We start from the raw sequence: 24,498 nt of genomic DNA, 5'->3' as shown, positions 1-24,498 counted from the left end.
TTCGTATGAGTGGTCTGTGTTGTTCTTTTTGGTTTTTCTGCTTAAATCAGTTGGTCTCTGACGTTTCTACCCCGTTTGTATGCCATCATAGGGGGATCTGGAAAGAGTTCTTTTAAAGTATTATCTGTCTGTATGATATCCCAATTTTTGTAGATGATCCTTTTGACTTGGAAACTTTGGCTTGAGTACTTTAACGTATGTATTAGATTTTTGCTTTCCTTCTTTGTATTCCCTTGGGGGAGGTCTTGTCTTTATTGTAAATTGGTTCTGACTATGGCTTTTTCCACCGTCTCTGCTGGGTACCCTCTTTCAAGGAATCTCGGTTTCATGATATTATATTCATTCTGAAGAGTAGATTGATCTGATGTTATCCTCTTTAGTCTTAGTAGTTGTCTGTAAGGTAAGTTTTCTTTTAGATGTTTAGGATGGAAGCTGCTATGATGAAGGCAACTGTTGACATCTGTCGGTTTTCTATATATCTTTGTCTTGAGTGTTGTACCTGAGCGTTCAATTGTGACATCTAGAAAATTCACCTCCGGTCTTCCTATCTCCATGGTAAAACTGATTCTGTCATTGTAGTTGTTGAGAGATTCTGCGAATTTCACAAGTTCACTTTCAGTTCCATGCCAAATCCCAAAAATATCATCTATGTAGCGTCTCCAGCATTTGATCTTGTCTCTCCATAGTGGATTTTCTAATACAAATTTGAGCTCAAACTGGTGCATAAAAATATTTGCATACGATGGGGCCACTGATGAGCCCATTGATGTTCCAGAAATGTGTAGGTAGTATTGGCCATTATATCTAAAGTAATTATTATAGAGGATGATGTTGATCAGTTCAATTGCAAAAACTTTTTGTATATGTACATCTGAATGCCGAAGTAAAAACCATTCCATGGCTTCTATGCCATCTTTGTGAGGGATTGAAGTATAAAGACTATTGACGTCCATTGTGAACAAGATAAGTTCTTCCTCCACTAAGTTTAAAGTGTTAATTATACCCAGAAAGTGAGTGGTATCCTTTAGGTAGGTCATGGTTTTTTGTATTGAAGGTTGTAATGCAAAACTATTGTTCCATCTATGTATTCCAGCCTAGATACCAAGGCTGAGCACCTCTCCCCTGCACCTCAAATTACTTATTATTCCTGATTTAACTACTTTGAATCATTACTATATACACTCAAAATATAGGTGTGCATGGTGATTATCAAACTTCTTGTAGCGGGAGATAGCCGCCAGATGCACTTTGCTGGATGCATGGGCCAGCTCCGCCGTGGCCAAGGACAACAAGTATGGAATGCACCTGTAGGGCAGTGACCCTCAGAGGGTTGATCTTCTGCGTCAGACACCACGTTGCGAAACACTTCCAATTGTGCCCATAGGACTTAAGTGTCGACGATGATGTGGCCCTGGCAAGGACTTCCCTGCAGTCCCTGGAAGCTTGTATCCACCGAACTCTAAGGCTGCAGGAGCCAAGCCTTCAGGTTCAGCGATCCCGGGTCGTGATGTAGGATGGCACCTCCTCTGGTGAGCAGATTCGCAACCACTGGCAGTTTGACTGGCGATGACGTTGACAGGCTGAGAAGGTCCGGGTACCAAATCTGCCTCGGTCACACCAGGACGACGAGGATCATCCTGCACCATTTGAGTCGATTGATGACTCGCAGCAGGAGGGGCAACGGAAGGAACACAGACAGAAACAGGCCCTCTGTCGGGAAGCAGAACGTGTCGCCCATGCTCCTCGGCTGGTGAAACCTGCTGGCAAATCTCTGGCATTTGGAGTTTGTCGCTGTCACAAACAAGTCTATCTGGGGTCTGCCCCACTTGAGGAAGAGACTGTCCACTTGACTGTCCACTTGATCCTGCCGAAGTTCCCACTTGTGGCAGGAGGCAAGCTCCCTGCTGAGTCAGCAATTGTGTTCTTACTCCAACCAGGTGAAAAGGAATGAGGAACATGCCCTGGGCAATGGCCCAGTGCCACAAGTCATCCGCCTCCCTGGAGAGGGCCGGAGATCTGGTGCCCCCTTGCTTCCTGATGTAGAAGAACGTTGTGGTATTGTCTGTGAAGACCCTCATCACCTTGCCCTTGAGGGACAGAAGGAACTACTTGAGGGCCCAGAACACTGCCCGCAGCTTCAGGACATTATTGTGGAGATCCTTCTCCGGCAACCACAGGCCTCTGGCATGGAGACGTCCGGTGTGTGCACCCCAGCCCTCCAGGGAAGCGTCCGTGGTGACCGTCGCCTGGTACAGGGGGGCTCTGGAAGTCTGTGCCCCCAGCGATGTTGCAGCGCACGCCCCACCACCTTATCGCTCGATGGAGCTCCTTGTCGAGGACAATTTTGTTGGAGAAGCTTCCGGACACCTGGATTTAGCGGGTGTCCAGGAACTCCTGAAGGGGTTGCTTCCGCAGTCTGCACAGGTAAATGAAAACATCATGCAGAGCAGCGACTTGATGGTCCTCACCATGGCCACTTTGAGTGCTAACAGTCATCACACTTTGCCCAGAATGGATGTTACCCTGTCCTTCGACAGAGCCGCTAGGCAAGAGACCACGTGGAGCCTGGACCCCAGGAACAGAGCGTCTTGCGATTGAATCAAGCAAGGCATCGGAAAGTTTATGGAGAAACCTAGATCCTTGAGCAGCCGGACAGTCCTCTCTGTGTGATCGACGGCGATCTCCCTTGACTTGGCCCGCATGAGCCAGTCGTCGAGATATGAGTACACATGTATCCCTTGTAGCCGAAGATGGGCCGCTACTGGGGCCAGGCACTTCTTAAAGACTCTGGGCGCCGACTTCATTCCGAAGGGGAGAGCCTTGTACTGGTAGTGCTTCCCTTGTACGACAAAGCGCAGGAAGTTGCAATGTTTTACGTGATGGGAATGTGGAAGTAAGCGTACTCCAGATCCAATGACGACAGGTCTCCCTCCTAAAGCTGGCTGAGCACGTGCTGCAATGTGACCATCCTGAATTTTTGGGTCTTTATGTACTTGTTGAATCGTCGTGGATCAAGAATGGGCCTCCAGCACACAGTCTTTCTTACGAAGAAGCATCTGGAGTAAAGTCTGGAGCCCTGGAGTCGCTTCAGAACCAACTCCATCACCCCTTTCTTTAACATGGTCGGTACCTCCAGCAGCAGCTGAGTGACGTGTTGTCATGCCAGGCCACTGGTGGTATCTGCAGACTCTCCGCTGAAACTCCAAAGTGTGCCGTGGGCGAGAGCATCCAGCACCCATTTATCTGTGGAGATGTTTTCCCACACGCTGACTAAGTTGGCCAGCCGGCCACTCACCAGAGGGGAGGGGGCCCGATGCCCTGCCTGGTTCATCCTGCTTGTGGGCTGGCGCACTGTCCTGGGAGCCTGGACGACCGCAGCCACCTTCAAAGGTTTTGGAGCATCCCTTGTAAACATCCTGTGACATGGAGCGTGAAGGCTGGCAGTAAAAGGACGAACCCCCACCGAAGTCCTTTGAGGATCTGGCCGGTTTCCCTCTTGATGAACGAAAGGACAGTGTTGTTGCAATGTGCCCAGGTCATGGGCTGTGTCTGTCTTGATCACCTGAAGAGACTCATCAGCGGCCTTCACGAAAAGATTGTCTCCGAACAGCATGTCCAGGACCAGAGTCTGAACCTCTTGGCCAACGTTTGTGGCCTTTAACCATCCACGATGATGGAGGCACACTCCGTTTCACATTTGACAGAACCCTGTGTCAGCAATGTCCAGGGTCACATGAAAGTCGCGGTCTGAAGCCACCTTCGCCCTCCTGGAGAATCTCCATCACATCGACCCGCTTGTCCTCGGGGAGAAAATCCAGTATCGGGCCATCTTGTACCATAATTCCTGATCGTAGCTGGCCAGGATAGATAAGGCTTTCGCTGCCTTCACTGTCATCGCTGCCGAATAGGTAACCTTCCTCCTAACAGCATCCAACTTCTTCCCCTCACCGTCCACGGTTGGAGGACTTCTTCCATGCCGCCGCCGAGACCACAGAGTCTGGTGATGGCTGTGATTGAAAACACTTGGGTGCCGACAGCGGGAAACTGGTATTTCTTCTCTAGCCAGTCTCTTTTTGCCAAGGCTGATGCACGGTTCTTCAGCAGCACCAAATCCTCATCCCAGACATTGCCCAGGAGGGGCACTGCTAAAAAGGTCTTCCTTTTCACCTCCCGGCATTGATAGAGGAAGTCCTCCTCCTCCTCCAGTTGCAGTTGGGAAAATTGTGATGCACCGGAGATCATGGAGTGAACGGAACCCACTTTGTCGGGGGGAGAAGCCCTTGGTGGGGGAGGGCGCCATTGTTGGTTTCCGTCATTGTGTCCGCCCCTGTGTCTCTAGAGGGGGGCACTGGCGGCTAAAGAGGGGGCATGGGATGCCTCTACCTCTTCTTCAGCGGTGGTGACCCCGGTGTCAACGGGGGTCGTCCCCGTCGGTGGAGGCATTCTCTTCTGTATCTCTGACACCAGAGTGTGGAGGGTTGACAGAATGTCATGCAACAGATCTCTAGGAGGTACCTGGGGAGAAGGGTCACTGGGCCCAATGCCTATGTCGTCCCTGCTGACGTCTTCGTTGCCATCACCTCCGGCGGGCACTATCTCCTCGACGTTTTCGTCATCTCCCATATCTTGCTGGATGGTGTGGACAGAACCCATGTTCAATCAGTTGGAAGACGAAATATCCATGCCCTGGCACTCTTCCACCCCCACCGCCTTTTTCGGGTCCTGAGGTGTTGGTCTCAGACTAAGGGCCGGCATCCTTTTTTCAGGTTTTTTGTTTCACTGGCTTGGTCGAAGCCTCCCACCTGGAAGGAAGAGTAACCCTGACAGCTGTCGGTGCACCCTGGACTGGGTCTGCGCCTTTCGCCTTAAAAAGGGCGACCACCACCAGTTCCATCGATGAGGATGTTTTCGCCTGCATCACCTGGGCTTTCACAGTCAGGTCGGACAACTTGTCCTGCTTGACCTTCTTCGGTTTCTTGTGCAGCTTCCCCGGGGTAGCTGACTTTCTCTTCGAAAAAGAGCTGGAGCGGTGGCTGGTGACTGCAGCCGCTGGAGACCAGGAGCGCGCCCGATCCGTCGTGACAGCCCCGACGGCACCAGACTTGCAGTGCCTAGCCATATCTTAGGCCCCCACGGATGGAGCACCCTCAAAGGACTTAGAGGCCCGCTCTGGCTGGCTGAATCCGGAAGAGGCATGCCCCTGTGAGTCACACAAGGCAGGGCCCTTGGCTTTAAGCCATGCCGCCAATCTGCTGTGCCGATCTTTCATAGTGCATATTGCACTTGGTAAAGCCACAACAGAGCACGCAATCTTCTTCCTTATGCGACGGGTGAAGACAAAGACACTGGGAATGCGTGTCCTCCATGAAGACATTCCGCAGGCGGCGCATAGTTTGAAAAGGGAAGAGCCGTCCTTCTCCGCCATGGCGAAGGCCCGATGGCCTTCCAGAAGGTTCGAGAAGAAACACTCAATGATTCTGCCATTGAGGGGCGATGAAAGTTGCTGAAAATTGATACCCATTAATCGGATGTAGAAGCGAAGGTGTACACAGGCTCGATCAAACAAAAATAGGAATTACCAAGCAAAAAGCACAACAAAACGCAGAAAGCTCTAAGAGCGACACACGAGGCCTCCAACAATTGAACGTGCTGTAAAAGTATAAAGATAGCTGCCAGAGGAGGGGTTTAGGGAGAGGGTAGTCATTGGCTGGGGGCAGTAAAAAGACTGGGTATCCCATTTTAAGGCACTGTACGCATTGTCTGAACCAAAGTGTATAAATCATTTATTTATATATTGTTTGCTTGTTAGGCGCTTATACAATAAGAAAATACTGTTTCAAAGCGCCCACAGGGCAGGGAGGGAGCAAGGGTGGGAAAAAAACAATAAAAACAATATTTAAGAGCAGAAGGGGGAGGTAGAAGGGACAAACCTACTATGCCTTGTGAGTATTCAAAACGTGCAAGTGCAGCAAGGAAGAGGGGGTACGTGCTTTTGAGTCCGAGCTAATGGGCGAGCCACAGATGAAGTGCTAAGAATGTTGAGTGCTACAAAGACTGGGGCTACGAGGAGGTGTAAGTGTGAACCTCCAGGTCAGATGGCGTTCAGAAGCAAGTACTGTGGATAGACACGAGCTGAGCAGGATTGGTGTGGGAGGTTAGGTCTCAGATGATGCTTACGGGCCCAGGACACTGATCGCAGCAGGGAAGAAGGGAAGGAGGAGGAAAAGAGGCAAACAGGAGAGTCTTAAGGAGCTTCCGGAATTTGAGAACATCCTGCTCAAGGTGCAGACGGAGGGGGATGCTCGTCCAAAAAGAGGGAACCCGTTGAGGAAAGTGATCAACCACCGAATCTCTGTACACACTTTACACAGAGAGTTGGTGCCAGTGGAACCTAGTGGTCTAGTGGGAGAGTATTTAGTGTGATAACGTTGAAGATAGTGTGGTGCCCGGGCAGCCTTGTGAATGATGCAGGGGGATTCAAATTGAATCCGTGCAGCAACCGGAGCCAGTGAACACTTTAGTGCAGGAGAGATGCAGTCCCTGGGCTTAAGGCCCAGAATAAGTCTTGCTGCCCTATTCTTGATTAGCTGGAGGAGGTCAAAGAGTTGAAGATGGTACATTCAGGAGGAGGCTACTGCAGTAGCCAAGCCTAGAGAGAACTAGGGCTTGGGTCACATTAAGCCTCTGAGGGAAAGTGAAAAAAGGTAAAATTCCTTTGAGAAGGAATAGCTGAAAGTGGGACTCTCTTGACCCCGCACCCCCCACTCTCTCGACCCCCAATGAGGCCTTCCCCAGGGGTCGAGTGGGGGTTGAGGGGGTCGAGAGTGGGGAGTGGAGGGGTGGGAGAGAGGGGGTTGAGAGAGTGGGGGTTGGGGGGTCAAGAGAGTAGGGGGTGGGGAGGGAGTCAAGAGTTGGGGGTGGGGTCAAGAGAGTGGGGGTGGGGGCGTCGAGAGAGTGGGGGTGTCGAGAGAGTGGGGGTGTCGAGAGAGTGGGGGTGTGGGGGTGAGGGGGTGTCGAGAGTGGTGGGTGTCGAGAGATTGAGGGGCCGGGGGGGCGAGAGTGGGGAGCAGGGGGCGAGAGAGTGGGGGGCAGGGGGTTGAGAGAGCAGAGGGTGTGGGGGGTTGAGAGAGTGGGGGTGGTCGAGAGAGTGGGGGGTCAAGAGTGGGGGGAGGGGTGGAGAGACTGGGGGGTGGAGGTGTCGAGAGAGTGGGTGATCAAGAGTGGTGGGAGGGGGCCGAGAGTGTGGGGGTCAAGAGAGTGGGGGGATCGATGGGGGTGTCGAGGGTGGGGGGGGATCGAGAGAGTGGGGGGCAGGGGGTCAAGAGAATGGGGGATCCAGAGATTAGGGGTGGGGAGGTGTTGTGGGAGTGGGGGTGTCGAGAGAGTGGGGGCCGAGAGAGCGGGGGTCGAGAGAGCAGGGGTCGAGAGAGTAGGGGGTGGGGGTTCAGGAGAGTGAGGGTTGGAGGATCAGGAGAATTGGGGTGGGGGTTCGAAAGAGTGGGGGTGCGGGGTGTAGGTCAAGAGAGTGGGGGAGAGGGGGTCAAGAGAGGGGGGGTTTGGTGGGTCGGGTAAGATTTTCAATATGCCCAAAATGACCAGCAAAACATTGAAGCGATGTGCATCTTCTCAAAGTGTAAAACTGCTCCATTTGCAATTGCCCACCATTTGTGGTCTTTTAATACTTTATTTTAAAAAATACATCTACATAAGCCCACTTAAACTAGTGCCCTTACTTATCTGCTCAAATGTAACATTTATTAAACCTACGCCAAAGATTCAACTGAAAGGTGAAGAGGGCAAAGCACAGAGCACAGTACGCACTATTTCTAGTGTGACAATAAAACAATAGTTAAAAAAATAATTTCATGCCCCGGAGAATAAAACAACCACACAAAAAAAACTTTAAATCCTAGGAGGCGAAACAAATGTACTTTTATTAACTTCTATGCACTTTAATGCCACTTCAACAAACCTAGATTCTTTACATTCGCCTTTCTGCGGTATGCCTCACATCTTTGTGTCCCTCTCCTCTTTTCCTGCCCAAATTCACTCCACCATCTTGCACTGTTATCACCCACCCTACAATTAGGCTTAATGATGGACTTCAGTTGAACAACTCTAAAACTGAAATACCGTTCTTTCCGGTGCCCTCGCCCAACTATCTGTCCCTAGTTAGTTTCCCCACTATCATTTTGACAGCAACCTCTTAGCATGTTCTCTTACTTTTGACAACCATGAACCCCCCTTTTCTTACCTTTTATGTGACAAACCCTAATGAACACCCATGACCACTGAACACTTTCTTGGCCTACCAGTGCATCTTCTTGCACCTCTTTGGCCCATCTTGAAATGATAGGTTACTTAGAACATGCTTCATACCCAGAGGTTTCTAAGCGCGGACCCGGGGATCAAACCTGTGGTGCTCTGTGTCGTCTTGCTTCCAAGGCGAGCACGTTGCCCCTGAGCTATCCTCCAGAGACAGGGATCTTCAATGTCATTCATTATCTTTTCAGATTCCGTCCCTCTGCACACGTTTCACTCTTATATACTGCTTTTAAAATGTACCTGTGCGCTGGCCTCAGTATACAGTTCCTCTCTCAATACCATCTACTCTCATCTCGCTGAACAAACTGCTAACCCATCTTCATCGTCAGTGATCTATTGAGCTACTTGTGCTCAGGCCCACCTCCATCACCTAAATTCTAGAGTGCTCCAGCACTTGTCCGTTCTGCACATTTCTTCACTTCTCGTTTGAGTCGCAACCACTATTTATTTTCCCCTTTTAAGTCTGGTAGAAGTGACATTTTTCGGTTGGTAATAATGTCCAAGTCAAAAATAAATGTGTACCTCAGCTTTGATGAAAGCAATTCATAAACTCAAAAGAAAATAGTGTTTGGTCCCAAACTGTGTATTTGCGATTATCACCTTGTTACCTCTCTGCTGCAGCCCAAGACATCTCTCTACTCTCATTTGTCGTTTCAATGTCGACCATGCATCACTGTTTTTGCATGCCCTTCACTGTTTCCACGCTGGTGTAGGCATGCCATTTCGTATATAACAGTTAGTGGTGATGGCACAGTACACACAACAGGAAAATCAGTTAGAAAACCTTTGGAGGCATTTGGACAGGACAATTTGCCCTGTCTAGGCCTATGCAAACATCAATGATAAAGTAAGGCTCTGATAAACATGTGTGCCGTTCTGTTTGCGGTTTATGCATTTTTGTTTGTTTACACATGATCTCATAATATCAAATTCAAATATGTACACCCTTTGACACTGCAGAGTAATTTGTTCGAATGTTATACAAATATAGGGAATGTTGGATAACTTTGGTAAAAATGTCTTTAATCGTTTCCCTGTTATTTCACGATAGATCTTCATTCCACCAAATCAGATGTGTGACCTCCGATGCACAAAATATACAACGATTCTTAATTTTGGTTTTATCAGGCTTTCAAAATATAAATCTTGGCTACGAGAAAAACAGTACGTTGAAATCATGGCTACTGAGCTGCCAACGATCCATGAGACTTGATAGAAATATTCATATGCCTGTAGACAACAGCAATAGTTAAAAACAAAACTGCTCAGATTAAATATGAAAGTTCAATTAGTTAAAAAAATAAAATTCAAATTTGATCTGGCAGATGTTGCTTTTTTTGTCAGAACGTGTTTTGCACGGTTCTCCACCAATCAATAAAATCCTTAGGTGAAACATCGAAGTTCAAGTTGTAAAGCATCCTAATGTTAGGAATGGGGAACATTTCTTTCCGACCGTTCCGGTAGAGTTGCAGACATTTATTTCCATTTTCAAAAGGAATTATCTGCGGTGCAAATAGTCTATTTTTACATGTCTGCAGACAAAGCTCAATGCAGTGTTCAGTCATGTGAGTATTCTTCCTGCGTGAGCCCCAGTGCAGAATCCTTCCTCAGAAGTAGCAGTAATGCACATTTGTGGAGAAACAAGCAGATGAAAGTCTGGGTTGTTCACTATGCTTTTGTAGGATTACTGCTGGTTTGGGGTCATAGCCATATAGGAATGTTGCTGAAATTACAAAGATGGCTCCCAAGGAAAAGAAACTATGAGGTGGAGAAAAAGGGGAGACACGCTATTTTTCTTAATGCATCATACTTTTCAAAACTCACTGTAAACAGCAAATTATTCACATCTGACATGTTTTCACGCATATGATCTTTCTAAAAGATCTCTCATTTGATGGACTATCTCCATGTGCAAGCGTAATCCAGAAATGTTTAAACAGCCATCAAGGGGCATCATAGGGACACCAGGCCAAGACAGTCATGTCGATATTGCTGCAACTGTTACCGTAGTGATGTAGGGAGAGCCTGTGCCCCTCCTTCACCTCAATCCTATTTATGGCTGTGCCGAATAGCATATTTAGTATTCAGCCGAATACTGAATAGTTTGTCTACTATTCGACCGAAGCCGAATATGAAGCTGAATAGTTTTATTTAATAAATCATGTTTCAAACTTGAAAAAACACTTTATAGCACCATTTTAAACACAATCTATACTTGTATTTCTCTTCTCTTCATTGTAATCAATGAAGCATCTTTATTTAACGTATAAAAGCCAGAAAAAAAACACATTCAACCAAAATGAAGGAACCAAATGTACAGTCGGTTGTTGCATACTCAAAACCAATGCCAGTCAAAGTAGGCTTCTTCACAAATGCAAAAGGACTAGGTTACAATGAACATAATGGATATTGCAATTTGCAACTGCCTTTGTGAATCAGACGCATTGCATTCTCTATCTAGTTGCAAAGTCGCTGCAGTGGAGTTTAGAAACTTCTTTGCAGCTCACATAGAAATGTATAAAATGGTTTGTGTGGGCTCATGCAAGACACAAGTCAAGAGGAAATCTGAAATGCGTGAACTCCATCCCACAACTATTCACCCCACCCCATCATAGGCCAACCAAAGGAGAGGACTCTCCCAGAGAGGCTGTTGGCGTTTGGTGAATGGGTAAGCCCCCGTTCATTTATTACAATTGACTTTTACGCATCAGGTCTAACAATTCATTGCATTAAACAAAATACATAGGGGAAGCTTGTTTATCTAACCCTGATGGCCACCAAAACAATTAAACAAATTATAGCAGTACTAAAATATACTTTAACATGTACTTCATACTTGATCGAAATATAGTCCTATTCTAACCAATATATTTGCTGCAGTTTTCCACCAAACTAGCTGTTGCTTTTGACAATTTCATCCTTTTGCCTGTGTAGTGCTGTTTTTGTTTTGACTTCTTTGGGCAATACAGCAAGCTGCTTGGATAGTCTGGTTTGTTAAAGCAGCTGTGACCCTGAAATCATCTGAGTGGCTTGCAGGTCTCACACCATTCAGCCCTTCATTCTTCAAAGGGTAATTTCACAAGCATCACATTTTTACAAAAAAGCAAAATATATAAAACAGACGTGTGCAAACTTACAAGAGCATCTGCCCCATATATTGAACTGCAGCCCTCTGGTGGCTTTGAGAGTGAGCTTTGATCGTCCCGTCTCCACTCCCTTGTCCAGTTGTGCTCATGCTGAAGGCTCCCCTTTAGAGTTGACATCCATTTCTTTAAAAAAAAGTCTAGTCTGACCTGGACCCTTCTCCCAAGCGCTGCCGGTATCCCCCTTGCCACTGCATTCAAATGCTGCTAGAAGTGATTAAACAGCAATTATGACCTTCACCCATTTCTGAGTAAACTACGGTCCGCAATCACTCGTGCTGATGGAAAGGTGTGTCTCAGCCTGGTCTTTTCCTTTGTCACCTTGGCAGTACCTAGACCAGCTGTTAATATGTTTGTCAAAAGAGCAAAATGCTCATTTTGAGAAACAAGCATCAGAAGGGGCTTAACATTTAGGAAAGCCAAAGCACATATCCAAATCCCTTTCATACATTAACTAGACTGAAAGGCCCTAAATGCATATTCTCATTAGAGAATTACTTTATTGAACCCACTGCCACTAGCCAAACCAAATTAAAAACACTTTACAAGAAAACATTTCAGAGGAATATTCCTATCTTTTGCAGAACAAAAACGCAATTTAATCACTACTACTGGATTATTATTTTTTTATTCCCTGTTAAAGCAGAATCAATTTCTGGCTCGGGTTGCCTTCATTGTCCGATTGCTCCGACTAGGTGAAAGCTGGTGTCTCCGTGTGATCTGGGGAGGTGGGAGGCCATGCAGTGATTTATGTTTAGTAGGGTTGGGGAAGCAGAATTACAGGTAGGGGATTTGTGCTGTTGGGGTGGGAGTTGGAATGCCATGTATGGTATTTCTGTTATGAGGTGGCAGGCACCAAGTAGGAGGTTTGTGGGGGTGCTGGGGAGGCAGTATGCCAGTAATGGAGGCTTGCATTGTATGCTGACAGAGTGTCAGCAATGGTGTCTTTGGTTCCAAGAGTTACATGCTCCTTTTGCCGGGTTCAGCCCAGGTTTGTCACTTGGAGCCAAGCCGGACTCAAAGGCTCGGCCCTGACTTGGCCCATCCCAGGAATGCCCTGGCTCTCCCTACTCTACATTCGACAAATTCCACCAACAGAGCATAACTCTCAGTCTCATACAGAGTCCTCTCACCTATCTTTACCCGTTGTCACACACTGGCCTACTTTGGAACTGGAGAGATTACCCAACATAAATTCCTCCAAAAGGCCTGCTAGGTGGGAGCATATTACTCTGCCTGACATAACCAAGCTCTGCTAGTCTCCACTGCCTATTGTGAATTCTTACTGTTTCTCCATGGGCATGGCCCGTAGGAACAAATGCTGCTCACTTTTCACGTATCCCTGCCACTCCTTCTCACCAATACACAAACATATGCACATTATCATTTCTGATAAAATATCATATAATGTTAAACTCAGCACATTGCATATAAACATTTGCCAAAAGAAAAGATTTTCCTGTATTGCTTCTGCCGAAGTATAAAAGGTGAGGACCTTTTATGTCTAAGTATCTATAACAAAACGTTCCCTAAAGAGCAGATTACGATACAAGATATTTTACAGCTGTGTGATTCGTCTGGTCTTGTGGCTAAGTGTCTGGTCTAATTCTATTCTGTTTTGCAAACTGAAGACTATATTTGCCTTTGAGTTCTTGTTGCATTGTATTCAAATGAGAATGACAAAGTATTCGGCTGGAGCCGAACAGCAAGAAACTTTTCAGCCGGAGTAGAATAGCTTTTTTTTCCAGCCGGAATTCGGCCAAATACTTACTCAAAACCAAAGTTTGGTACACCCCTAATTCTAATCAATTTCCATTGCTCCACAGTTGCCAAAAAGGCACCGTAGAAATAGACAAAATAAAGGTTGGAAGTAAATCAGAGAATCAGATTCGTGCCAGCGTAGGGAGGGTCAATGAGCAGTCTGAAGATCATATTCACCAGAACGAACTTACCAATAGGTCTAATGGATGGCTTTTTCGCAAACAAATTCCTCTTCTTGTAAAAGCACTGCGTGGAGGATGAAACATTTCAAAGAACCAATACACTCAAATGTGAAACTGATGCAAGTGAGCTTGCCCAAAGTGGGTGTGGACCTCTCCCAAACATTTCCAGAAAGTTAAAGAATGTTGAGAGCTTCAAGTGGCAGCCCAAAACAACTGCCTGCAACATGAAAGCAGATGCTTCACCACTGGTCAAAAGAGTTCTGTTGCTTTGGGAACCATGTTACAAGCTAGCGTATAAACAACTTACAAATTGATTGTCATTTGCATCAAAATGCCTTTGGTTGGAAATTACTTTCCCTGGTGGGGATCAGCATCCCCAAAATAAATAGGTTTAAAATTTGATGTGGAGGCTCAGCACACTCATCGTCAGAGGTCAAATATTTCCTCCATCTTAGATGGCTAAGTGCTTTCCACTTACTCAGCCATGTGCACAAGTGAATAAAAAAAAAGGTCTTTAAATCGAAACGCAGACACAAAAGTCACCAGGAGATTTGGGTCTCAAGTGGTAATGTTATATCCACAGTTTATGACAGTGGAACACAAAGGATACAGATTGGTGATGCCTTGGATTTATGACAATGGAACACTTATCAAAGGATACAGACTGGTAGCCAAAAAAGATACTCTCATAGTCTTTCCCGAAGTAACTGATAACCTGGAGGAGAACGACGTCCTGTCAAGATTAAACCTTCCAACTAATTTCACTCTCTGACTAGTATGAAATCTACAGCCAAAGAGAGCTATTAGTTGAAAGGGCGTGAGTGGACCAAGATTCACCAGGCTGTTGGTAGAAAGAAACTACATTAGAACAGGGCTATAATCAAGAGGACAGCACGGGCCTATCTAGGATGCACTTACCTGAAATCAGCACAGCCACAGGTAAGTCCAAAAATGTCCGAAGGTAATCCAAGGAAACAACGACAAGGAAGGAAGTTAGTAGAGGGGTCTGACCCGGGCGGAACGAAGGCCACACTAGAGTCGGGTTGGTGCACGCAGGATAGCGTCCAATCAAGTTCAGTGCACTTATTCAGTGTAGGTGAGAAGAAGAAATGGAGAACCTTGTTCCAGGTAGGTAAGCCCTTTTGCAGTAGAATGTCCAGTTAGGATTTCGTGAGGAAAATAGGGACGGAACTCACGATAACAACAGCACAAGACACTCCTATTGCAATACGGGTGGTAATTAAACAGGAGTTGTATACCCGCAATAGACAGAGTGGATGACTTACAGAAAGTAAGGTTGCCAGAGGAGGAAATATTCCAAACGGAATTGGAGCAGAGATGGAGGCAGGTAGGGAATTGGAACTCTGCTGGGTGGAATTTCAGAATGGATGCTGACCATGGAAATCAGCTGGCGGCTCCGAGTGACACCAGAGCGGGAAGTTGCAGAGCACTGCATAGGAACGCGGGAATTAGCAACCGCTCCGAGCGGAACCTGGAGCGATCAATAGGAAAGCAGGAAAATGCTGACTGCAAAACACTGAGTCTGCGAGGGAATTAGCAAACTCGAGCTCCGGAATGCCGTGGAGTAAGAACAATGATCAGAAGCGCCGTTGATTTGAATTTGCCATGTTAAATACAGTCACCTGACATTCACGTAATCACGTGACCACCGTAATGACGAATACGGCACACATTTCCCAGAATGACCAAGTGATTAGGACTCGCGAACGTTTCGTAAACAAGAAAAAGACTGCAGTATCAAGGTGACACCATCAGTAAGCGCATTAATAGCGGCGCTTCCCAAACAATATCCAACGTGTATAGAATGGCCTGGCCGTTCTGAAAGCTGAATGTACAGGTAATAAGGAGCGTTTAGGAGATAGAGTGTGCCTGGGGCGACAGGCATGACAGGTAATAAGATGAAGATTTAAGAAGAAATAAATTAAACAATCTTTCTAAAACTCCATTATATTTACAATAACAAACTAGGAACCTTAAGAAAATTGCTAGGAATAGGACAGGCAGGAGCTGAGCTAGGAGTAAGGAAAGAAAGGAGCCGACATCCACAGAACAGGTGTGATATATTAATGTCAATATGTGTTCCAGCACAGGCTAGAAGTAGTTGCTAAAATAAAATAAGTGGTTACATGTGAAAAAGGAATGTGAAAAAAATAAATATTTTTTAAAAAAAGAGACCTTCACCTCAGAGCTCTCAGTGGGGACCCTCTCTGGATGTAGGGAGGCTTGGATTATGATCTATTCAGTCCTGGTCTGATAGAGTTGACATGGCTTCTCATTTTTTCTGGAAAGGGAATTTTAAAGGCTTTAAGTGCAGAAGATATTTAGAAGGAAAGCATAACGATTTTTTACTTTCGCAGGCTAAAAGGGACATCTATTAGATTCTAAGTGGGGAACAAGTCTAGCAGGAGACCTTACACCTTTCGAAAAGGTTTTGGATAGGAGCATAACAAGAAAAGGCATTATCCAAATTATGTAGAATTCTTGTTACCAGTGATTTGGTGAACAAACAGTCCTTTAAATCCTCTTTAGCAGGGACACCCAACAAAACTGCCAGAGGTTCTAACTGCAGGTGTACCCCTGTAAATTATTTTATCAAACTCAACAGTTCTGTCCAGTAATCATGTATAATTGGGCACCCACCACATCTGGGCCTGGGTCCCCACTTGTCCACAGCCCCTGTAGCATGTGGTGGCAGATCCTGAATAAATCTTTGATACAGTCAGCGGATCCCTTTGCCATCCCCAAATTAATTTGAAATTATGCTCCATTGTGTGGGTGGAAAGGTTACTGTAGAAGTTGACTTTATATATTATATATTTTGTCCCATAGAAAAGCAGGAATATCCCCACCATACAACAATGTCCAATAGCTGAATATCAGTTTCCCAGGATGTGGGAGGCCCTTTAAGAGCAAGCAGGCTGGCTGTGGCCCAGAAATGGAGATAATTGTTGGTCCCTACCAAACCCGATTGGTTATTAAAAGTGTAGATGCATACTTTGTGGAAAAACTAAAATATATGGCACATGATGACCTAACTACGTTAAATGAAGAATGGGGGCAATAACGGAGAAGTTGGGTGAATATAGGGATAGCTTTTTCTAGCCTCAGTTTGTAACAGGTTGATTCTCCAGGGGAGGGGACTGTAGGGTGAGAAGGGGTGGACAGGGTAATTGATTTATTGTGGGCGAAATTGGTTGGTGGGGATTGTTTGAGATTATTGTATTCCCCCTAGGAGTAAATGATTTGCTTTGATGCAGGTTTGGAAGCTCCCAAACTCCCTCAGTCTCTATTGGCAGAAGTTGTATGGTGGGACAGACTAGGACATTCCGTAATGGTTACATCCTCCCACCTTGGACCCCTCTTCGTACTTCCATCTGGAATTTTATGTTAATTTGTACGTTTGAGGTACATTTGCAATTCAAATTCTGTTTCACACCAGTATGTAAGAAGATATATTGTACCGCTGTTTCTTTGGTGCATGCTCCTTTTCAAATTCGAAAAACTCAATAAAGAACGTAAAAATAAAATTAAAACAAGAGCTGCATTCATTCCTGTGTCTCAGCAAGGTGCATTTCATCCATGACTCGTTAGTTGCCATTGCTGAGACACTGGCATTCTGCGAATATAATAGTCCAGTGGTGGGAAAGGAAAAGCAGTAAGACTAGAATGTTTCTTGAGGTTAAAAGAAAATTTAACAGCCGGCCATGTTGGAATGAACCACTATATTTGTTAAGTGTCAGCCCTTCCATTAACCCATGGCATGAGTAGAAAAGAATAATCTTAATTTTCTTTATGGGTTGATAAACAGGATGAAAACAAACAGATGTGGATCACAATATACTTATTAGCCAGCGGTAAGGTTGGGTTACTGGATCCTGGTAAAAATCATTACCAATCAGGCATTTGTGGCTAGCCCGTGTTTCATTCCTATATCATAATTACATGGCTCCAACAATAAGTTTGTATTTATGGAAGACTATTTTAGTTATAGTTGGCAGTACTATTGTGTGATCTTGTGGGATTTGCCCTCTTATAAGAACAAAATGTGCATATTATTTTAAGAAAGCAATCTTGGGGGGCGTGGTTAGTCATGCCAGCAGGAAGATGGCTGCCTGAGAGTCTCCCGCGATGTGAGGGCAAGAAACACTGCGTGTCCCTTTCCTGGCATTCCAACTCAGCGCAAAATGATCCACGCAGGGCAATGACTCAGTGTTTTTCTGAGCCTTCTGTATGCTGGCAATGTGATGATCAAGCCAGGTATGCAGCCTGCCCTGACTTCATGTGATGGCTCCGGACTGTAAGGTGTTTGGTGGAGGGCTCTGCAGCACCAGCTGGTGGTTGGTGCTCGAGCGCCACGCATTACGCTCCTGAGCACCGCTGTTCCCAGTCTGCCATCTGCGGGGGACGCAAGGTGTGCACTGAGGTGCTTGGGGTTGGCTCCGGGGAAGTCTGTGGTGAACACAGCTCTCAGAAGACTATTGCCGGCTTGCGGTGCTACCGGCCTGGAGTTCTGCAGGTCCTGAGGCAGAGCGGGCCGAAGTCGCAGTGATTCCCTGGTGACCACTGGAGTGCCTGCGGAGTGTGTGGTGGGGGACCGCCTACTTCGGCATTGAAAGCCTAGGCTGGTTCACTACAACATGCTGGCTTAAAATGGATCTGTTAGCCTGCACCCTGCAAAGCATTGGGCCCATCTTGACTGCACCCGAGGTGGCCCTCCCTTGAGGTTTAATATGTACTGCTTCCCACTACTTGACTGCCTACTAACCCTACTTCCAGCATTGACTTGCTGGCACTGACCTTTGCTCAATCTCTGGCACTGTATCTTGGTGCAACTGACTCATGGGAGTGGAATACCAACTCAAATAGTGGCTGCCCTTAGAGTTATAGCAGCCAGGGGAAGTGTTGAGTGTTACGGCCTGCAAAAATATCACCCGGCACACCCCAGTCACAGAGGCCCTGGCCTGTGAGGTGGCGCTGGAATAACTAACTTCAACAACATCAGCCTGGTTGCTGTGCTTGTCGACCCGCTGGTAGAGGTGTGAGGTAGATCAAAGCTGAACCCGCACCAGTTACTGGTCTACTGAGGGCTCCATCCTGTGCCTGCTCTGAGCTTTGGTTGGCCTGGAACAGCACAAGTTGTGGGTGGGGTGAGGAGTCCAAGGGGGCTCCCTGGTGCCTTTGTTATGGTTTCCCGAGTGGCGCAGCTCTTGCAGGAGTAGTGACCTCGTTGGTGTATCACTTCTGTGTCCAAGATTGCGAAAACACCTAAAGCAACAAGGCAGGGGGACATCTCTGCAATCCGCAGAAAAGTGCAAGCATCCTGAGGTGGTGACAGCACAGGTGCACGTGGTCGACCCACTCCCAGCCATGCTCACGCAGATGTCTGCCAAGTCTGACCTACAGGAACTAATAACTGAAATCTGCAAAGAAATCTACAAAAGCACGGAGGAACTCCTGCAAGATTATTATGACATTAGATAAAAGGGCTTCAGAAGCGGAACATAGGGTGTCAGAGGTGGAGGACTGTAGGGACACTGGGAGCAATGAGATTACATTCCGAGGAGGCAGTAAATAGTGGCAAGGGGATTCATGTGGAAAATACAGACATCAAATAGCTGGTGCACATTACAAATGGAAAGGCACACATTCTGGCAATAGCACATTTTAAAATGGTCTACTTCAGGGTAAACCGCTCACCTGTCCGGTTTCCAGTGTGTACATACTAACCTGAACTAATCAATTAACAACCCTACCCCATAATGTGTAACCTGTCATTAACAAATCACTGCAAAATGGGCATATAGGTAAGGTGCTTTTCTACAATGGAGAGAAAAAAATGCAAGCATAGTTTACTGGCTGTGATTTCATTACACAAACTGCAAGGGAAAAAATCACTGTTGAGAAGGCACTACTGTATGAGCAGGAAATAATTCTTGCAAATATCTTTGTAAAACTATCTGGCAAGGGGAGCAATACTGAGACCAGCTTGGGTGATGGGTGCATGACACGAAGAGAGGCAGGTCCTGGTGATTTACAGGAACAACACTTAAATTCAAGGGAGAGAGGGGGTGTAGTCAGACGAACAGCAGGAGACTGGAGAGCAGAGCTGCAGAACTGGGAGATAGCACGATAGATGGGGGAGTAGTTATCCTGGCATAGAATTTGTGTCATCCCTGTGGGGCTGGAGTGTACAGAGGTCGCAACACTACATTTGCTGCCAAGCCGAGCCAGAGGGGTGTTCCAGAGATAGCAGTGCAAGAATATTCCCATGTGCGAGGAAGATATGCCAGTCCACAAGTGAGGGCATGCAGGCTTCAATGGATGGAGTTTTGTTTCTTTTTAGTTAGCCACAACGGGGATCTTTTAATGTATAAAGTTCAATGTCAGAAGCAAATGGTTTTTAAAAACCAAACTGGCCTGTAATTAATAAATTACAGGTCAGTTTGGATGATGCAGTTGAGCAAATAAAGTGCCTAAAACAGAATTAAAGAAATCTAACACAGAAACACAGTTTAAATCTGATGAAATGGATAAGCAGCTGTCTCAGAAAAAAAGGCAGTTTGAGGAGAGTGAACAGGAACTGATGCAACTAAAAGGGGTCATAGGTGCAATAAGTCAAGGATGATACCATTTTGGAAATGCAAACGCTTCAAAAGAATAGTATGGAGAAAGAAAACAAATTTCATGCTATAGAACAATAAATGGTTAACATGTTAGAGGAGAATGGCGAGAAGGACAGAGTTTGATCAGTGCCAAATGCAAATAAGTTATATGCAGGCCGTGATTAATAAGATTAGTGATGGGAGCTTTACTCTTTGTCAGGAGGCAGAACAACTTCATAAACGGTGCATATATTTGGAACAGCAAATATTTAGTTTTAAATCTCAGGAAAAGCGACAAGGTACTACATTTGATGGAGTTGAGATCAGCCCCAGCCCTGCCCGAAGGAACAATGTACCTGTGGCTAGGCCTGATTGTAGCCTATGGGGGGGGCGGTTTGATTCACGCGTCGGTGGTCACCGTCAATCATGTTCACCTGAGAAAAGATATGAGCAACAGAATAATGTACCCCAGAATGCGCCAAGTAGCCCCAATAATGACATCCATCAAGACTTTGATTAAACCATTCAAAAAAGGGAGGCAATTGTTGCATAGAAGACCATTTAGAAACAGTACATGATACATTTAAAGTCCTTCAGATACCTAGGGAACACTATAGACAGTATTTTCACCTAATGCTTGATTCTTCAACTGCTAGTGTCATTCAGGGTATCAATGAACAGGAAAACCTGTCATGAGCAGACTTTGAGAAAGAAGATAGACATCACTTCTCACCTTACCAGTCGATGCAAGATGCTAAGAAAGCAGTGTATACAATGACAGCAAAGCCAGATATGTCACCTCGCCAGTTCCTCCAAGAATTAAAAAGAGCATTTTCTCGTTTTGATGTGTCTTTTAGTCCTAATTCTGCACAATTTAAGACTGCATATTTTTATGGTCTCCAAAAAGACATATCACAGTTAATTTTCGAATTTGACAGCCAAAAATCGTTGGAGTGGATAGTAGAACAAGGGACTAAACTGTATGAGGTAATCTAGTGTAAGAGAGAGGAAGGGTCTAGGAATAGAGAGACAAAATCAAAATCTAAAGATTCCACACCAGCAATAATGGGAGATAAAATCTGCAAAAATGCCTCTTGAATCAGCCCAAACTCAGGCAAGGAACAATATGACACCTAATCAGAGGGGCACACCACCACAGAGGATGCCATCCCTAAAATATTGTGTTCCAATCAAGTGACCCAAGTAATAGAGAGACTTCTATTAGTCCTAGATATTTGGGTGATAACCCTAGGGTAGGATTCTGACCTATTATGTCAGCATGAACAACAATATAAATCAAAAGAACAATGGCCATATCAGACATGGGGGGGCACAGAGCAGGTTTGACCTTAATACCATGGTATATGGCCACCAAGAGAGACCAGGATACGTGGATAGATTCATTGAAAATAGAAATCAACATATAGGACAGTTCTCACCAAATGATAGACAAAATCTGAATTATTTCCCACGCCATTATAACCAGTCACCACCACCAGTCGCCCACAGTCAAAGAATGGTCACACTGCGTTCTCCACCTCCTATGGCCCATGAGTTAAGAAACAACTTAAATTGAAACCAATCTCCTGCTATGTACCAGAATAGGCCCAAATATGGTGAATTTAACCAATATCGGGCCTGGCCGCAAAGAGGGGAATCGAGGGACATGGACAGATTTCAATGCCCAGAGGTCCAAGATAAAATGTTGTCTGGAATGATCTTGTGCGCACTGAAAATAAGTGACTATCTAATAACCCACACACTGATAAAAAATACAGAAGCTCATGAACCATCTTTGTGTAACGGTCCTGAATTGTTTGCTGATCCAAAAATAAAAATACAAACAAATGAAAGTGAAACAAGGGATACACACACAAAAAAGGAGTGTGGTTCAATTTAGAGTTGAACCAGACTATCGAGGGGTGTGCAGATGAAAAACAAAGGAGAAAATGAACAAGAAAAATCTAAAGAACACAGAGACAGACTTAAAGAGAAGATTTCATGTGAGGATAAAACACCTGACAAAGAAGTAGGATTAGTTGTTAAAATATCCACCCTTGATAGTCAGAATACTGTTGAAATCCAGACAGGAAAACCAGTAGTTCAAAAGGAGGGTGCAGGCCAGTCACCTGAGGAGTATTTTGAGCCACAAATATTCCAAGAGACTGAAAGGACAGGCATTGTGCAAAACTCAGATAGGTGTAATGCTCCAGAGAATGACAGAAAACACTCGGTCACAAGGCTATGGTGAGAAAACTGGTAGTCCCAGTAGGAGGGAACAGTCAGTTGCCACGGTCCAGAAGGGTTCTGAGCCCATAAAAATAAGCCAAGGAATCCAAAATGAAATCGGCGAAAAGGAGGGAAAAATATAATTTCATATGCCCATGTGTTTAGCAAGGAGTGAAAAGGGGCTAAGAAAGGTAAGCCCTGAAATCAGCAAGAATTCACACTTTTTGTATGTGCTAGAGGAAGTTGAGGACAGGTTTTATGCTCCCATCCTGTGAAAGAAAAATGCAATGCATTTGCAATGATTGACATGGGTGCACAGGCTATATTCATGTCCAAAGAGTTAGTAAAAAGTGTCAATGAAGGGAGATCCCCACAAAACCATATAAAAGTGAGACAAAATGAAGTCCCTGTGCACAATTTCAATGGTGAGGAAATACCTATCGAAGCTGTCACTGAGTATGACAAAGATAGGGAAACACTGGATGAGACTGGAAGTATTAATCACACCTCTCAGTGAAATACCGTTTCTGATGGGGACACATTGTCTTAAGAGGTTGCCGCCCGCATTGATGGGGTAAATGGGGCCTTATGGTCCTTAGCCAAAAAACTATTGAGGCCTAAGAAGGTGAAGTCACAAAACAACAGTGTAAAAGAATGCCATGCTGAGGCTAAGTCAGATGATGCAGTGGAAGTGTATCTTCAGAATAGCTGTGTACCTAGTGTCACTGTCGTTCTAATGTGTCTGGGTGAATGCGAGGTAAAAAAGAGAAACAGTCTCTGGAGATATATTTGGACCCCAAGAAAAAAATGGGAAACAAATAGATGAGAACACATTACGCTTTTATTTAAACTAACAGAAATGCAATCCAAATGTTACTGCAGAGGTAAACACAGAAAAACACATTCCAACCCTTTCTGAAATACGCATGGAAGATGGAAAGCCATGCATCCCTATCCAGGTGAATGGGCATTCTGAAGTGATAGAAGCCACCTTAGCACTAGAGCAGGAAAGAAGTTCCATTAATGAGAAAATACTTCAGCAAATAATTGATAAGGAGGAGATCCCAAAATTCAGAATAAAGAACCAACACATTTTTGGGTTGGATAATCCAGAGCCAGGAAATGCATGCTAAAAATCACAATTGGTCCTAAGAATATCCATCACAACGTGTGGATAGTGAGTGGGACACAAAATAAAATGTATCTGGGAAATTACATTATGCGCAGAATGTGTATGGTGCTAGATTTTCTAAATCACAAGGTTTGTTCCAGGTTGGGAGGACCTGCACTTGAATTTAAGGACAAGAGACAGGCGTATCTTGCGCGCAAATGGCCCCATATGCGATTGAATTACAGTTGAGAAAGGATATTACCATTCCCGCATTTACCAGACCAGTTACAATAGTGCTAAAACACAGAAATGAAATGGATATTTTATTTATATCACACTCGTACAGTGTTTCAGAGCGCTTCCAGGCAAAGGGAGGGGAACAGGGGAGAACAAAAACAACAATCTTACTAGGCCCATTGACATTGAGAACGTGCAAGTGCATGGGAAAAGGGGGAAGGTGCATGGAAGGGGGGAGAGGTGGAAAGTGCAGAACAGAGGATAGAACAAAATAAATAAATAAGCAAAATATATAAAGGTGGTAGTGCATCCCGCAAGTGGCAACAGATGTGTCACGCTCACCTGATTCCCACGGAGGCGCAGGTCTGGCTTCGAGTGCTGATGCTTCTTCTATGGTGTAGCGCAGGACTCTGAAGATGGACTCACTGGCTCGCAGGAATATTCCCCTGTGCGTGAAAAGGGAGTATTACCTACTGACGGAATAATGCTCAAGCCTCCCACTCCCTTCCAGCCCTCCACGATACCCTTCCTCGATTCCCCGTGAAGTCTCACCTTAGGGTCTGGAAGGATGAGTTCTCCATCCTGCTTCTGATGCAGGGGCGCGTTGAAACCCAGTTACTTCACTGGATTGAGGTTTGATGGGAGTTCAAATAAGCTTGACTATTCAGGTAAGGCGCTGTAAGAGTTCTGTAGCAAGTTCAAAAGTTCAAGCCTTATAATAATGTTCATTGTCTTATTGCAGCAAGCGCTAATCGCTTATGTCTTTTTTCCACTTAGGGGCCGGGGTTCGGAATGCCGGAGATATGGCGCCGACCCGAAGTGAAACGTGCAGTTCCAGTAAATGACAGGTAAGTTCTGGATGAGCGTTTGGGTAATGTCTTTGCATT

This window comes from Ambystoma mexicanum, chromosome 5q (genome assembly GCF_040938575.1).
Source record: "Ambystoma mexicanum isolate Mex_15411 chromosome 5q, UKY_AmexF1_1, whole genome shotgun sequence".
NCBI classification, from domain to species: Eukaryota; Metazoa; Chordata; class Amphibia; order Caudata; family Ambystomatidae; genus Ambystoma; species Ambystoma mexicanum.
This window is presented reverse-complemented; position numbering follows the sequence as displayed.